At 34.3% G+C, this 17298-nt stretch overlaps 1 long non-coding RNA gene across 1 annotated transcript; it reads left to right on the forward strand.

Moving 5' to 3' along the window:
• The first annotated feature begins 1286 nt into the window (after positions 1 to 1286).
• On the forward strand, positions 1287 to 12288 carry LOC114460143 (uncharacterized). Its single transcript, XR_003673553.1, has 3 exons — positions 1287 to 1788; positions 4111 to 4162; positions 11865 to 12288. It is a non-coding gene; the product is annotated as an uncharacterized LOC114460143 (long non-coding RNA).
• The last annotated feature ends 5010 nt before the right edge of the window (positions 12289 to 17298 follow it).

Raw genomic sequence — 17298 nt, forward strand, 5'->3', positions numbered from 1 at the left:
AAGAAAACGCCCTCTCCACATTTAAAAAAAAAAAAAAAAAAAAAAAAACGCGCCTACGTGTGCGGGGAGAGCGTGCACGAGCCCCGTTTTCCTCGTGCACAGCTCTGTTTACAAGTTGGTGTGGACATCGGTCATACAAGCTTACCTTACAAAAGAAGATTTGCACTTTTCCCACTATGTCAGACTCGCCACCGGTAAATGAAAATCTATTTTCAAAGGACCCGGTGCGCACCGGGCACGAGCACGTACGACGGCCTTTAGTAAACATGATTGACAATTAGGAGGACCAATAGTCTTGATGATCCACCCGGAAGCTAAACATCGTCTACAATACCTTTAATATATGTAGCTAGAGGCACCGAAGGGTAACTGAATTTTGCACTATTTACATGGAAACCTATAGCACATTAAAGCTGCAGTATGTGTCAATTTCTGTTGTTACAATAAGTCATCTGGAAATGTAATAAGCAGTTGTTACATATGGTTTTGGATAACAAAAGATGAGTGAACATGGAATTGCACTTTATTTTGATTTAATTCATCATTGTTTGTACTGGATATTGAAAGCACTGAACTGTATTATTGTAAATGAGCTTCAAAGAGAGAATTAATATACGCAATCTGGGAAAAGATGATTGTGCAGCGTGGTTCCTACTCTTATACTCTACATGTACTTTACAGACATTCTCTTTGTTAACGTGGACACCGTGCCAGCCGGGGCCCGTAACATAAGCACACAAATATGGTACAGATTTCATTACAGGATTACATTTTTGGTCTGGATTCTGGTTTTCAGATTAATTTTGTTATGAAGAAAAGTTTTATTTTTGTAAAACTACATTTTTCATTCACAAAAGTATATATTTAAAGCTGCTTTCACATTTTCTAAATGAGTTAAACATGTTTTTAACTCATTAAGTTAGTGGTCAAAAGTTTTAATTACAGTTTTCCAATTCTTAATATAATTTACATAATGTACAAATATTTTAAGTGCCAAAAAATACAAATATAATATAAAGACAGGGATACAAAGTGGTGGATTGAGCGGTGCTGTTCCAATCTACTCCCTGACAAAAAAATTAAACATGCCTGTGGCACACACACACAGCCTACTCAAAGGGTAAACAAATAAATAAAAAAAATTTTTGAACTAAAATTTGCTAAATAAAAATTGTTCTTATCTACAAATTCGATGAATCGATTAAATCGATTTTTTGCCCAGCCATAGCTAGAGGCACAGGAGAGTAACTGAGTTTTGCGCTATTTACATAGAAACCTATAGCACATTAAAGCTGCAGTATGTGTAAATTTCTGGTATTACAATCAGTCATCTGGAAATGTAATAAGCAGTAATTACATATGGTTTTGGATAACAAAAGATGAATAAATATAGAATTGCATTCTATTTTGACTTAATTTGTCATTGTTTGTACTGGACATTGAAATGTATTGTAAATGAGCTTCAAAGAGAATTAATATACACAATCTGGTAAAAGACAAGAGTGCTGTGTGGTTCCTACTCTTAAACTCTACATGTACTTTCCAGTGTTTTGCAGACATTCTCTTTGTTAACGTGGTCACCGACCGGGACTCGTAACATAGGCAGGACCCTAAAAGCTCATCCTGTACATTGCTTTGGTTAAAGACTTATCTTTTAATATAACCCTTAGTAAGATAATGTACTTTCATGTGATTAACTGAATTTATAATGTTCATGTTTTTAAAAAAATATTTGAACAGATATGGACAAATCAACACGAAGGGGAAAAAACCCAAGATTTATTAATTGTAAGATTATTATACGTTAATATTACCTTGTTCTGATTACATTTTCCTGCATGGTGAAACACATTTATTAGCTCTTATTAGGGGTGGGCGATATGGGAAAAACATCATATCACGATTTTTTATTTGTAAAATCACGATCACGATTTTTTTAATTCAAATCATTAAGACTATTTTAAAGTTATTTACTAATAAAACAAATTAATTCACCTACTTAAAACTGTCGCCCTAAATAAGAAAAAATGAATAAAAGATCATTTAAGACACGGTCATTTTCTAATAATTTTTAAAAATGTATGTAAGTTATTTATCAAACTGGTTCCAAGTACAATTAACATCAAACAAAAAGGCTGACAAGTTATTTTAGTCTCAGTCTTTTTACTTTGTTTAACTAAAGTGGTGTAGCATTAGCATCACTTGCTACATAACAAGGCATCATATCAGTCTAGTGATTTGTTTGTTATTGAGTAACACACTCATAATAATAAAATCCTACTTTAAACAGTGTTTAAACGCCTCATTTCACACAGTTTATACAATCATATCCTTTATAAGATAAAACGTTACTGCTTTGGTTACATTAGGCCTGGGTGATATTACGGAGCGTATTTCTGACCTGTTTAAGCACTTAATAATTCTTTGGTGTCTGTAATGCTGACATGCTGACTAGTAGTGGTGCAACCGATCAAAAAACGAACGGTTCTGATCGTATCACGGTTTTGATTCACGGATCGGATCATTTTTCTGATCAGCAGAAAAAAAAGAAAAAGACCAGACAAATAACTTTACTCTCCATTTATTTAGTAGAACACTTAGTGCAACATTTCTCTGCTCATTAAATACAAACAACATTTAACTTGAGGTGTCAATCCAATGCTTAAATAACATTTTTAATCATATAAAGTGTAATATAAGGCATGATACATCATCCTTTAAACAGGTAATTACCTGTAATTACATACACATAAGTGTATGGAGAAAAAAAAACAAGTTATGACACCTTCTTTTTTAAACATGGAGAGTGAATTAAAAACGAGCCTATGCCCACATCATCAAAAAGAATGAAAGAAGAAAAAAAAGCAGATCTGAGTTTATAATTTAAATTTCCTACAATAGTCAAGGATGGCCATCTGGACTAGAGCTAATATTTATTTAATAAGAGCTTTAAAAGACATGGATGGAGACATGACGACATTCATACAGACTTATTACGCACACAGAACTGTTCCTTTCTCTGCCTCCCTCTGTGTGTGTCTCTCTCTCTTCAACTCTCACACAATCACACACAGATACACAGCCAGGAGCGTGAACCACACATGTGTGGGTACGGTCGCTCTGTCACGCGCACACACACACACACACACACACACGGACGTCGCAAATGGAACAGTCTTCATCGAGGCATTACTAATAATGATTTAAAAAAATATATATATTTCTTCCGTCAACCAATCCGTGGACCACGTGTGTGCTGAACCATGGAGAGCGATCCGTGTCGATCATGAATCAATGATGATCCGTTGCACCACTATTGACTAACAAATGGTGTGATTTGGCAGAGAAAAACCTTTGGATGTGCTGTGTATTGACCACAGACGGCACCGCAAGGGTTAAAATGTGAACTACAGATGGTTCTACGATCTCTGTGATTTGGGAGATCGTCATGTTTTAATCCTTAACTACGGTGGCTGGGAAGTGTCAGGTGAATGCATTTACAGAAACGAACACAAATGCAAACAGGTCACAACACGAATGCAAACCGGCCACAACGGAAGTGTTTCTGACGGACCGGTATTACAGACGGACGGGTATTATGATATGATAGCCTGATATGAAAAATACAAGAGTATCCTAATCAACTTTCACTTACTTTCATACGCGTTTCGATGTCTTCTTCTTGTTCTTCTCTGTTCTGGTGGGTTAAAAACATCCGCCAGAAACGTGTCCGTCTGTAATACCGGTCCGTCGGAAACACTTCCGTTGTGGCCATTTTGCATTCGTGTTGTGACCTTTTTGCGTTTGTGTTCGTTTCTTTAAATGCATTCACCTGACACTTCCCGGCCACCGGGTTTCCGCAACTATAAGTTCCTGGACAGGAGTCCAAAGTAATATTTATGCATCATATTGGCTCTCATTATGATGAAATCACTTTTTATCAATAATTTACAGTTTTTTAAAAACAGAACATCTTTCTGTGTCTTTTTAAGAGATATACAGTATTTGTTGTGTGGATGGGAAGTAGCAGGTTCTAGACCAGAAATGAGGGTATTTTATATTGACTGTTTTCTGTTTCCATCTTAACATATAATGTCTATGTTTCCACAGGAGAATCAACAGAAGTGTAAATGACATGGATGGCAGCACTGCACAACAACAGGTCAGTGTAGCTGCTCTCCACATATTTTATGACTTTTGTGTGTCTTGTTGCTGAAATGTGATATAAATAACCTTGTCTTACGTTGCCTAAATATAAATCCTTCATTTAAAACCTGACTCACTGATCATGTGACAGTACGTTTATCTCCCTGGTCCAGTATAAGAATTCATATCAACAGTCAGACGACAACTATAATGTAACAGTAATGATTTCATCTCCTTCCTAAAATCACCAGTTCTACAGATCAGTAAATGAACAATTATCAGTTGTATAATGATCCATGCATGCTTTAGAAAAGAAGGTACCACATACAATCATCACCATCAATCTATGATCAGCTGAATCTATACACATGATCAGTGTGAGTGAGTGAGTGATGTCAGTGTTTCTAAGGTGAGTGTGATATGATGAGTGAGTGAGTGAAGGACAATTGTTATTTGTTCATCTGTCTTTGTGAGTGGATCATTTCTCAATGACTGGTGTTGAAATCATTGATGTCTCATGTTATTTTATTTTTCTATTGAGATCATAACCATTGAGGCCATCTTATGTCATTATATTCCTATGGAAATATTTGATCATCTTTAAAGTTAAGAAGCACATCAACATGCTGATGAATAGTTGACTTATAACTAGCGTACCGTAGTTTAATGAGATTTGCAAAATGTTTTAATGTTTTAGTGTCAATATTAAGTTTTCAAACAGTGGCTGAAATAACAGGTCATTTATTTTATATCATTTTAAAAGATGTAACAAAAATGTTTTAAATAACAGCAAAGCATAACAACAGGTTACATGTATTTTATTTTTATTTTGCAGAAATTCTGTACTTGAATTAAATTAACAGTAGCATAACTTAACATCTGCATTGTTTCACCTCATGAATTAAATTCAGAGGGTCCAGCTCTGATAGTGGGGTCTCCTAACCCTCTTCCCCTGGTCAGGGGTCTGTAACCTTTACTCTACAAGGAACCATTTAACCTCATCTCACCTGGATTAAAGTCCTCCTGGAGCCATAAATACCTTCTCTATGAAGACAATACAGTGTATTACATTATATACAGTTAACATTATATAGAATAATGTTTGATTTATTTTTATTTTTTTATTGATCATGTAAATAGAAACCTAAGAACAGCTTAAAATAAAATAAATCAACATCAAGAAATAAAACAGTATCTTGCATCTTCAAATTCTTACACATCTCAGTTTACATGAACATAGAGCTCGGCCATTTTGCCTAAAAAAAATTCAAGTTTCGATTTGATTTTCAATATTTTTTTAATGCACTTTAAAATGACTGCAGACATCAGATTTATTGTCAAAAGTGCAACTTTATTTCTGTGATTGTCCTCAAGAGTTAAAATGCATAGAATAATCTCAAAATAAAAGTAAATAAGGCTGTTATTCAACAATTTCAAACTTTAATCCAGGTTTAAGCAAAAGTGCAACAACAACTTCACAGTAGCTTAAATTTTCTGATTAAGAAATCATATAACTACATATTCTATAACATTACAGTTAAAAAAATAATAAACTCTTCCCTTATCATCTCAGCATAGTGTGAATAAAAAATTGAACATGCCTGTGGCACACACACATATAGCCTACTCAATGGGTAAACAAATCTAAACAAAGAGGAGGCGGGCTCACATCGGAACGCGAAAAAGTCCAAAAAAAAAACTGTGGTGGGAAAAAAATAATTGAAAAAATATATATAAATAATAATTGAAACTCAAATTTTCTAATTAAAAATTGTTTTTATCTACAAATTTGATTAATCGATTAAATCGTTTTTTTTGCCCAGCCCTAGTCTGTAGGTGTTGCAGGAGGTGAAGTAGGAAGGTGCTGAGTCATTGCACAACTTGATTTATTTTAGTTTAACAAATTGTTATATCATGATTTTATTTGTCATTAATCATTAATAGCCTCTGTAAAAAATAACTATTTATTTCAATAGTTTTTTTAAAGCTATAAGGAGCCATTGCATAGAGTCAAAGAGCCACATTAGGCTCCAGAGCCACAGGTTGCAGACCCCTGTCCTGAGAGAACCACAGCTGAACATCTGGCCTGGCTTTTACTTCATGACTCGAGCTGTTGGTAAAAGCAAAGTCAAATCAAAGACCCGCCCACAGCAAGGGATGTGGGCGGGTCATTCTGTCCAGGCTGACGAGTTGATAGCTGATCACACAATTCCTGCTTGTAGTCACTATGTATTAGCAGGCTTGGGGAGTAACGGATTACAAGTAACAGTGTTACGTAACCAGGATACAAAAAACATGTAACTGTAATCTGTGACAGTATATTAAAAAATGTGTAATCAGATTACATGTTGTTTTTTTTTATAAAAACGGGGATTATTTTGAGGGATTACATTTTAAAAGCAAGCAGAATATGCATCAGTGCATCAACACACAGTGCACGTTCACTACAACAAAAGAACACGTAAAACAAGCTGTAACAATCTTGTGATGACGTAAACAGCGCGGACACCGTGCGCTTGTCTGGAAACAGACCAACGTGTCCGTGGACTCACAGAGCTGAAGAGTTTTCTAAACAGAGTTGATGGATCAGTACGTGTGTTTTATGTTTCTGTGTCACATCAACACTGTAGTACCGTGGGACCTCTACACAACAATCTGAAGCAGGGCACGTATGGCGTTATATTTGTGCCACAACTCTGCTGTCAGTGCACGTCTGAACTTTATCACGACTGTAAATGGTCCACGTTATAAAGATTATCTGTTGATTGGATTAAAAGTAAACCAGCGAGTTAAAGACATGTACACAGAGCTGTGTGTGCATCTAAAGAAATAAATATAACCAATAGAAGCTGATTTTTCATCAATAACTTTAATGCACTTTGTGTTTTAATTAGATAAAATATTTAATGTGACTCCTCCAACAGCTCAGTTATAGGCCTGTACAACATTATTTAATGTATGAGTGGGGTCAGGTTAAACTATTTTATTTTATATTGTGCATTGTTGGAATGTCTGTGCTAAATAAACATTTTCTTATTTTTAATTTATTTATTCCTTAAAGCATTAACATTAATTTATGCAATTGCAATGTTTTAATTTTAGTGGTTAGTTCTAAAGATGGGCGATAATGATAAAAATCACAATAAATAAAAACTATAAATAAAAAATTCACAACTTAGTGTAAACAGGTTCCTTACAAACACAAATAAATGTGAATACATCACTAGACACATTTAAAAAGGCTACAATAACTGCTGACTCAAACAGCTCATGAGCTGATATTTTATGGAATATATTTGTGCATGTGGATCACTATTAGTGTTACTGTATGTAATTCATTTATTTCCTCACTTGAAATAAAATTATTTTTATTCTTAAAAAAAAGCACATTAAAATCACAAATAACTTCAATAGTGTTTTTACTGCTGATGAAATATAATTAAAAATATTGCGTTTCACAAGTTGGGATGAATTAATAGTGACATTAGTTAATATTTATTTCACACAACGTGTGACATGTTTAGCTTTTATTCTTCCATACAAGTGTTTAATCTGATCATAAACAAATCAATGGCTCTGTGGTTTTATGACAGTAAAAGATGTTTTTTTTTACTTGGTCTATTAGTCCTTATATGGAGTGGTTAGCATTAACCCTGTCTGTGTGTCGGTGGGTTAGCTTAGCATAGTTAGCTTTAGTTGAGTTTCCAGTTCATAATCGTTGCTACAGGTTCATCTCTGTTCCGTGTTTGTAGAACTTTGGGTGGATCTGATGGAGGAACTTGGACTGGTTCACTTTGTTGGATGGTTGTTTGGTTTTAACCCAGTAGTGGTCCATGATGTATCACTGCAAGGCAGCTTCTGGTAGCCGTGACAAACACCTCACACACACACAGACGGTGGTGTGTGGGCGGTGGCGGTGCACGTCAGAGCTTCCGTAAACAATGTTCCGCTCCAGAGAATAATAAGTTGTTGACAACAAACAGTCGCAGTTTTGGTCCGTGGAACATGTTTTTTTAGGGCATTCTTGGCTAAATTGAGGGACAAATGGCCCGTGGCCCTCGCTAATTTCTGAATTTATTGTTTATATCAAGGTATGACAAATTCTTACCGGTGAGAATGTTTCTCACGATAAATCATAAACGATAAAATAACGCACATTCCTACTTAGTACACATTCAGAGCCAGAAATGCAATGGGGGACTAATAATTTGCATAATTTCTTTTGGTGTTTAAGTTTCGGCCAAAAAATTTCATTTGGATGCATCCCTAATGGAAACTTCTGCATCATGTTTTATCAATGACCGTCATTGATAAAACATGCTGATAAATCATTGATTTGACTTTGCTTTTATCGACAGCTTGAGTCATGAAGTAAAAACGCAAATGGAAAAGACAAAGACAAAATGAAAAAAGCAAAATGGAAAAAGAATGACTTCATTTGTATATTTTTTCATTATTGATTCTCTTTATATTTCCACATGCATTTCCTTTTAATTTTGGCATTCCTGTGATTCCATAGAATCTAACCTTTTAATATGTCTTGCTGCCTGTAGATTAGTAGGAGGGCATGGGGAGGGACCACACCACAGCTCTGCCCAAAAGGTTTTGTGAGGATGTGATTATCACAGTTTTAAAGGCTTTAATGGAGGTCATAGTAACCTGTAGACAATAGTTGATGCTAAAGATAAACAATCAAACACACAAAGAACGTCTAACACCGTCATTCACTCACACTTCCCTGTGGGAACGGAATGTAAGACACTGTGACTCTTTCTTCGCTTATGCCCCGCCCATTCCCCAGCCTTCCAGCCAATCAACACTCAGAACACATGTAACCAAAACTCACATTGGCAGAGAAAGCTGCATATAAACATGATGCCTTCACGACCATGGGAAACTATAGTTGTTCCCTGTGCTCCAGCAGCAAATGATGAGAATGAGCAATGAAAAAAAAAGGTGAAAAATGAAGTTTTCTTGAACTTTACTGTTCACAGGAATTTAAAAGTATTTTCTTACATTTACCAAAGACCTGACTTATTACACTTTAAGACAATTCAGAATTCTTTTAATTTCTGGATGTTTGCTTTTATTTACAATTATTTATTTATGTTTATGGTTGTGTCTCTTATTATACAGTTAGATTTGTTGTGCAGCCACTGGAACATTAGAACAAAACCTTTGTGAGACTCAAAGGAATGAGAATGTGTTGAGTTTACAATGTGTCTGTTACCACTTTATTTACACAGCCTGTCTGTGCTTTGAATTGATTTAAGTCATTGCAGTTTTGGTGTGTGATCTGACGATATTAGATCATTAAGGATTAAAACATGACGACGATCTCCCAAATCACAGAGATCTTAGAACCATCTGTAGTTCACATTTTAACCCTTGCTGTGCCTTGTCCGTCATATGTCTGTGGTCCATACACAGAACATCCAAAGGTTTTTTTCTCTGCTAAATCACATCATTTACTAGTCAGCGTGTCAGCATTACAGACATTACAGAATTATTAAGCACTTAAACAGAGCAGAAATACACTCTGCCCCCCCCCCCAGTGCACAGACACACTCCATCAGTTCTGAGTGTCTCCTCTAACTAACTCTCTGTTGCTCCACAGTAACAGAGCTGCTGCTGCATCTCACTGGGCTGTTTACACTTTCTTAAAGAGACAGTGTCCTGAATGTGATTTACTTTAAAAACCACTTTCAGCCACTCAGAGCTGCCCTGAAAGAAGCAATGCTACAGAATTAATAAAAGGGTCTTTGTGGCATTTTTCTCCATCGACTCTGGGCCATTATTGTTTTTTTTTGTAAAACTATTAATAAAAATAAATGGTTTATATCACCTATTGCCATTTTAGGGAAAAATAGAGAGAATGAATATTGGTCCATATCACCCAGGCCTAATGTAACCAAAGCAGTAACGTTTTATCTTATAAAGGATATGAATGTCTAAATTGTGTGAAATGAGGCGTTCAAACACTGATTAAAATAGGATTTTATTAATATGAGTGTGTTACCTCAATAACTAATAGAAATCACTAGATTGATCTGCTACCTGGTTATGTAACAAGTGTTGCTAATGCTAATGCTACACCACTTTAGTTAAACAAAGGAAAAAGACTGTGTGACTAAAATAACATGTCAGCCTTTTTGTTTGATGTTAATCGTACTTGGAACCAGTTTGATAAGTTGCTTACATACAATTTAAATGATCTTTTATTCCTTCTTTTCCATTTAGGACGATGATTTTAAGTAAGTTTGTTTTATTAATAAATCACTTTAAAATGGTCTAAATTATTTGAATGAAAAAAACTGTGATAAAATTGTGATTGTGAATCGCCCACCCCTCTGCTCAGGTCATGTTCACTGTGGTCGGTTGGCATGCAGATATCTTGCAGTGAAGAAGAGATGCTATGCTAGCAGACAGAGCTCATAGAAAAACCTGACTTTTACAGATATTCACGTAATATTACAGATATTTTTTGGTGCTAAAGGGGTAAGGAATCATTTATGAACATGTTTAAAAGTAGAAGGCGGCCAGAAAGAAAGTATTAGCAGATTACGCCCGCCGCCAACTCTTCTGGATAGCAAATTTAAATTTTCACAGTATCGATGTGAATCATGATACCTATGAATCGATTTTTAACTGCCTTACGATTAATCGTTACATCCCTAATGAAATTCAATTATTAATGTAAATATTCAAATTACTAATGCACCAAGATAAAGCTGTAGTTTCTACTATTTACATCATTAGTTTTAATGAGTGGTTTTCATATCCAAGTAAAATTGGTACTGCTTGATATCCTTAAATCAATCAAAAGTGAATCGAGAATCGTGAATCAAATCGAATCGGGCACTTGTTATTCGAATCGATACCCAGCCCTAATGATACTGATACCGTTGCTATTTTTATGACACCACAGTATTACCGTATTACTGCCCATGCCTAGTGTGTGTGTGGAGTGAATTTCTCCCTGACGCGGTGTCAGTTTGGCCTGAAACTTTTTTTAACAGCTTCCACATAGTGGTGTAACAATACATTGATCCACATCAATTAATTAATTAACGATCCATTTACATTGATGCACAATGAAGACATGGATGAACATCGTCATCTTTAAGATACACCTTTATTTTGAAATAAACATACGTCCCTGCCACTATTTCCTGGTTGGAAATAGACTGTAGCTCCGGTGTTAGCCCCGCCCCATCGCGACCAATAAATGAATGATGAACCTTTTCCATCAGTGTTATATGGTTGGGTTTAGATCTTAACTTGTCATGTGGCAGTAGATTAATGCCCTACATTACCTACATGACATGTGACCTTTCATCTACAATAGTTTAAAGTAGGGATGTTCCATTCTGATATAGATATCTGATACTAGTCCAATATTAGCAAAAAACTATTATCACATTATATAGGCCTGCATCTAAAATGTGTGATATAAACACTCTGATCTAATCAGTTCATTCCATATTCCGCTCCAGCTTTTCTAATTAATAGGTCAGTTTTTTTCTTTTTCTTTTTTTCCTCAACGTTGCAGAATCGGTAAAGTTAAACTGTTTCCACTGAAGACCTTCATTTTCCTCCACATCATGTGATCTCTGAACAAACTGATAGTTTTAGTCAATTTCAAAGTGATGACACTGCAAAGGATGGATGAATATTTCTAGATCCTTCATGTTCATTCTGTCTCTTCCATCCTTCAGGTGGAGCTGATTCCATGCTGATGTTACAGGTGAATGGAGGATTGTGGAACCACTCAGCCGTGACAGCAAACATGGACTCCTCAGAAAAGGTGAGAAATGAGTGGAACAAAACCAGTGAATGTAGAACCAGTGAAAGACACCATTATGGGTGTACTCATACTGCCAGCTCAGGCTGTTCCAAGCTCACAGCAGGAATCCCCCCTCCCTGTCCCTTTTCTGGTACGGTACAACGGACGTGATCACCAGCTCAACTCGGTTCCCACAGAGAAACTCGTCATCTCGTTCATTTACGACACACATGGCATTACGTCATCATTAAGCGACTCTGTTCATACCTGTCAAGTTTTGGATTTGAAAATAAGGGAATTTTTCTGGCGTCCACTACGAGCCGTCCCACCCGCCCAACCGAGCTCCAGTATTTTATTTATTTTTTTCCGGAAAAAAAGATATATAATACAAAATAAATACTAATGAATAAAAAAACAAAATTAAACAAAAACGTATGTCAAAAATAAAGTAAGATACAATTAAAAGGTAGATATAAATTGTAGTGACAGTGATTATTCTGACTGCTCATTTTTAATTATTTATGTCATATAAAAATGTATGAGAACAACATTAATGTCACAGTCATCATATTTCCCCTCAGGGATCAATGGTTTACTGAATCTGATCAGGTTTATTGTTTAGGTTAATTTAAATTAAGTTTATCAAAACTTAATTTAAATGGTCCTGATGACATCATTCTAGACCATAATGATTACACAAAAACAAATGGAGGCAAGGATGCATCAGTTATTTCACCACTAGGGGTCAGAATATTTGACAGTATCAGAAGTTATCATTAATCTACGATGTTTCAGACTCTACAATCCCTGGTATTGATGGTCTAGTACACACATTATCAGTGCTCCCCAGAACATTTCCCCATAAAAAAACATTCCTTGCCTCACGGTGACAGCGTTTCATGTTGATTCTGTCCATTTCCGCGTTTAACCGTTTTCATTGGTCGATTCCGTGATTTATAGTTCCCTATTGGTGTTCAGCTGCAGCTGAGGGGAGGGGCTTCACGTGTGTCTGTTTATGTCTGCAGCAGCGAATGAAGTTGTCAATTGAAACAGGTGAGGGGGAAAAAACTAGAGATGAACCATAGATATATTAAGAGATGGACATGGTGCTGTTAGTATCGATACCTTTGCGAGAAAGTATAGTATCCGATACTAACTTTTTGGTATTGACACTTTATTTAGTTTTTTGACAACACTATTCTTACCAGTGGGAAAGTTCTTGATGATATATCTCTGCTAATCACGTCCGTAACGTGCATACAGCTCTGAGCACAGATATATAGAAGGTAGATGAACCACTCCTCATGAAAAAACAATGTTCAGCTCCATCCACAGTATGAAAAAAATGATTGAACCATGAAAAAAACACATTTAAAATAAATACACAAGTGAGGGGAGGGGGGTGCAAGAAAAGCCCCCAGGTCTATAGAGCACTGGAGGAAACCCTGACCCACCAGTTGAGAATTACTGCTCTAAACAACTGACAGTCTGTAGTAGGTCTCCATCTACTACACCAAATATATTAACAAAACATATTTTTCTGTTTTTTGAAGAATTGTCGTTGACATAATCATTATTATTTATCATTAACTTATTCAAATATCATTCAACTACATGAAAACAGCAGATCATCAGTATTAAGTCCCTCTCTAACTACTACAGATGAGATGGTAATAAAATACTGTTTAATGGTTTTTAAATCATTTTTATTTGTAAATGATCATAAAAAATAGAATAACTTAAAAATGACTTCTTTAACAGTTACTGTAATAGGCTGAAAACAACCAACAGTCTGTATTATATCTCTCTCTATCCACTACAGCAAAGATATTAATAATAAAACACTCTGATTTTCTGATGGTTTTTATTGATTAAATAACCTTAAATACTGTCATTAATCAGCAAGAACTTTTTTTTTAAAAAAAATTACTCTCGTAGCATGAAAATAACTGACAGTCTTTATTAGGTCACATCTACACACACCTCTACTACACCAAATATATATATAGAAAAACACTAAAATATGATAATAATCAACTAAAAATATAACTTTTTTTCATTTAAAAATGATCGTGTTGATGTTTTGAACCCAGTATATCGTATGGTATTCTGCAAATTAAATACGATTAAACATTTGATTTATATTAATTAATTTATAAAACAAGTAAAGGAAACATCTCATTTTCTATATTCATAAAAAGATCATTTATGAAAAGATTTTTAGCTTGTGCTAGTAAGATGATTATTATCATTATGCAGATCTATCCTAGAATTTAATGTAACTAGAGACAGACCTGATAAAGGTAGTTTATGGTTTTCAGGTTAATAGAGTGACCTTTGAATAATTTATTGGTAATAATTACATTATTAATTAGTGATGCACTAAAAATCTGACCAAACATGATGTTATAAAGACGTGAGTAAACGACGCAGTCAGTGCACGCTTGTCTAGAAACAGACCAACTTGTCTGTGGACTCGTGGAGCGTCTGTATTTAATACATGTGAGCACTACAGAGTTGATGGAGCAGTAAGTGTGTTTTATGTGTGTGTGTCACTTAGACACTGTAGTTACATGTAGCCCTCCATTAACACAGACCTTTAATACATCACAACTGTACTTGGTCCACGTTATAAACATCATTACTCTGATAGAATTAAACGGTGTAATCACAGCTTCAATGCATTTTGTGTTTTAATTAGGGCTGCACCATTTTCACAAAAAACCTAATTGTGATTTTTCTGACAGATATTTCGATTTGATTTACAATTTTTAAAAAGATTTCATACATTTAAAAGCATTTTTTTTTTCCAAATTCTGTTTTCCACATCAATTTTTTAAAATTCCGTTTTTTTTAGAAATATTAATGAATTATTTCAGAAAATATTAGTTTTTAACTCCTGTAAGGAAACAAAATACTAATAAATAAAAAAAAAACCTTAATTCCTTTTGAGCACAATTATTTTAATTTTGTTATGTAAAATAAGTTTGTAATATGCTGCTCAAATGAATGAATGAATGAATGAAAAATAAAGTAGATACAATTAAAAAGAAGATATAAGTTGTACTGTGAGAAAACAAAATAAAAACTAATAAAAAAGGAAACTATAATTGAACAAAAATGTATGTCAAAAATAAAAATGTAATTTAAAATAATGAGTAAAATACAATTAAAAGGTAGATATAAGTTGTAGTGACATGGATTATTCTGACTGCTCCTTTTTAATTATTCATGTCATATAAAGATGTATGAGAACAGCATTAATGTCACTATATTTACCCTCAGGGATCAATGATTTACTGAATCTGATCAGGTTTATTGATTAAGTTTTGATCAACTTAATTTAAATTAACCTCATTTAAATGATCCTGATGACATCATTCCAGAACGTAATGATTAAACAAAGCTAAATGTGCAAACATCACGTGTAAGAAGTGTTTTTTCACCACTAGAGGCTAGAATATTTTACAGTATCAGAAGTTATCAATAATCTGTGATGTTTCATACTCTACAATCTCTGGTATTGATGGTCTACAACAGAACAACTTTATCCAGATGTTCTGTAGCTCTGATCAAGTGAAGCTGATTAAAGCTGAGTCATGTTTTCACGGAGCACAGCAGCGCTATGAGAAACAGACAGAGCTTCACAGACATGTTAAAGTTAAACAGACACTGGTGTCTCTGATGTAGGAGTCAGTGATGATTTGTGTAGTTTTTTACCAGGTTAGACGGTGTTTAGGTGGTGTTTGAAACGACTACAAAGAGAGTTGGAAGGACATTTCTGCATAAAAAATGTTCTTTCCCTCACAGTGACGGTGTTTAAACCCAATTCTGTGAATTTCCGTTGCGTTCACCTGAGGTCAGGTGTAGATGTAGTTCTACAATTAGACACTAGATGGAGCCCCAACATAAGTATTAGGTCTAAGCTCCTCCTTCTACTACTTTGACTGAAAATCTATCACACCTGTGTGTTTGGACTCTCAGATAATGTAGTGGAGGAGCTCAGAGATGTTGTTAGTGAGTGTCTTCAGATTTATTGAATTATTATGTTTATTTTAAGCTCCTAAAAGCACGTATTTAAGTTAGAATATAGGTCATGTTAAAGTACACAGGCTGATTCCATGTTTATATGTATTTTGACCCAAATGTAAGTTAACTCTACAGCCAAAGTGTTTGGCTTTACCAGTTTGTTTGTTTAGTGACATCTTAGTCAAAATACATTAAGGTACTATTTAATCCAATTGATATAATATATATATAGTGATTTCATAGTGTAATTTAGGTTAAAACAATGAAGAATAAAATCACAGATATGTTAAGAATAATAAATATTGGTTAAGAGTTTCAGATAAATACATTTACATAAATACTAAAATTAATAAATAAGTTTATGGGTAAAATACATTGTTAAAAAGTTAGACTTTAATTAAAATGGATAAAATTTGTACAGCAAAGCACATGATTTAATTTTACAAATAGAAATAGTTAAACATTGTAGGTTGATTTAAAAACATTAAATATTAAATAGCAGAAAATTAATTTATTTAATAAATAAAATGTTTAAAATAGGAAAAGCTCAGGTGGTTCATTCTTTTAAAAACATTTGATTAGAACTCATTCTTCCTTTCTCTCTTTTTCATCCTTTTCTTTAAGGTTTTCAACCTGCTACAAAACCTACAACAAAACTGAATAAACTTTTAAAAGCTGAGGTGATCTCACGTCTTACTTGTGTTCCATCCATGTTCTTTCAAGCTGGACAAGCATTGTAGAAAATAAGCTTAACAAGTATCTGGTATGGTATTCTGCAAATTAAATATGATTTAAAATTAGATTTAGATTAATTAATTGATAAAAGAAGTAAAGGAAGTTTCTCACTTTCTACATTCATAAAAAGATCATTAATAAAAAGCATGTGTGATTTCCCTTGTTTAATTCTATGAGACATGTGCATGATAAATGTGTTTTTTTTTTTTTTTTCACAATTCTATTTTATTTTGTTTGGTGTATTTTTCTGTAATGTATGTTTTTTGGAGTCATTATGTGTATTCAGAAAAAAAAGGAAAAAAAATTATGCCAAGATTCACGGCTCTGCCCTACAAACACTGTAAAAGTTAACAAAAATCCATGGATCTCTTTTGGTGTCCCACTTCTCTAGATGATCTGCAGCAACTTTGAACCCTGTCAGTGAAACGCCCTATGAAAAGTGTGTTACAATAGGACATTTGTCTCATATTAAATTATCTTCACTCTGTAGGGGGCGCTAACGCGCCAATATCCATTTTTCCACATTGAGCTGGTTTAGGGCTGGAGGTTTAACAACTGATTCACAAATGTTTGTTTGGTTCCTTCTCTGTGTTTAATCTCTA

The sequence above is a fragment of the Gouania willdenowi genome, unplaced genomic scaffold (assembly GCF_900634775.1).
Source record: "Gouania willdenowi unplaced genomic scaffold, fGouWil2.1 scaffold_406_arrow_ctg1, whole genome shotgun sequence".
Taxonomy (NCBI): Eukaryota; Metazoa; Chordata; class Actinopteri; order Blenniiformes; family Gobiesocidae; genus Gouania; species Gouania willdenowi.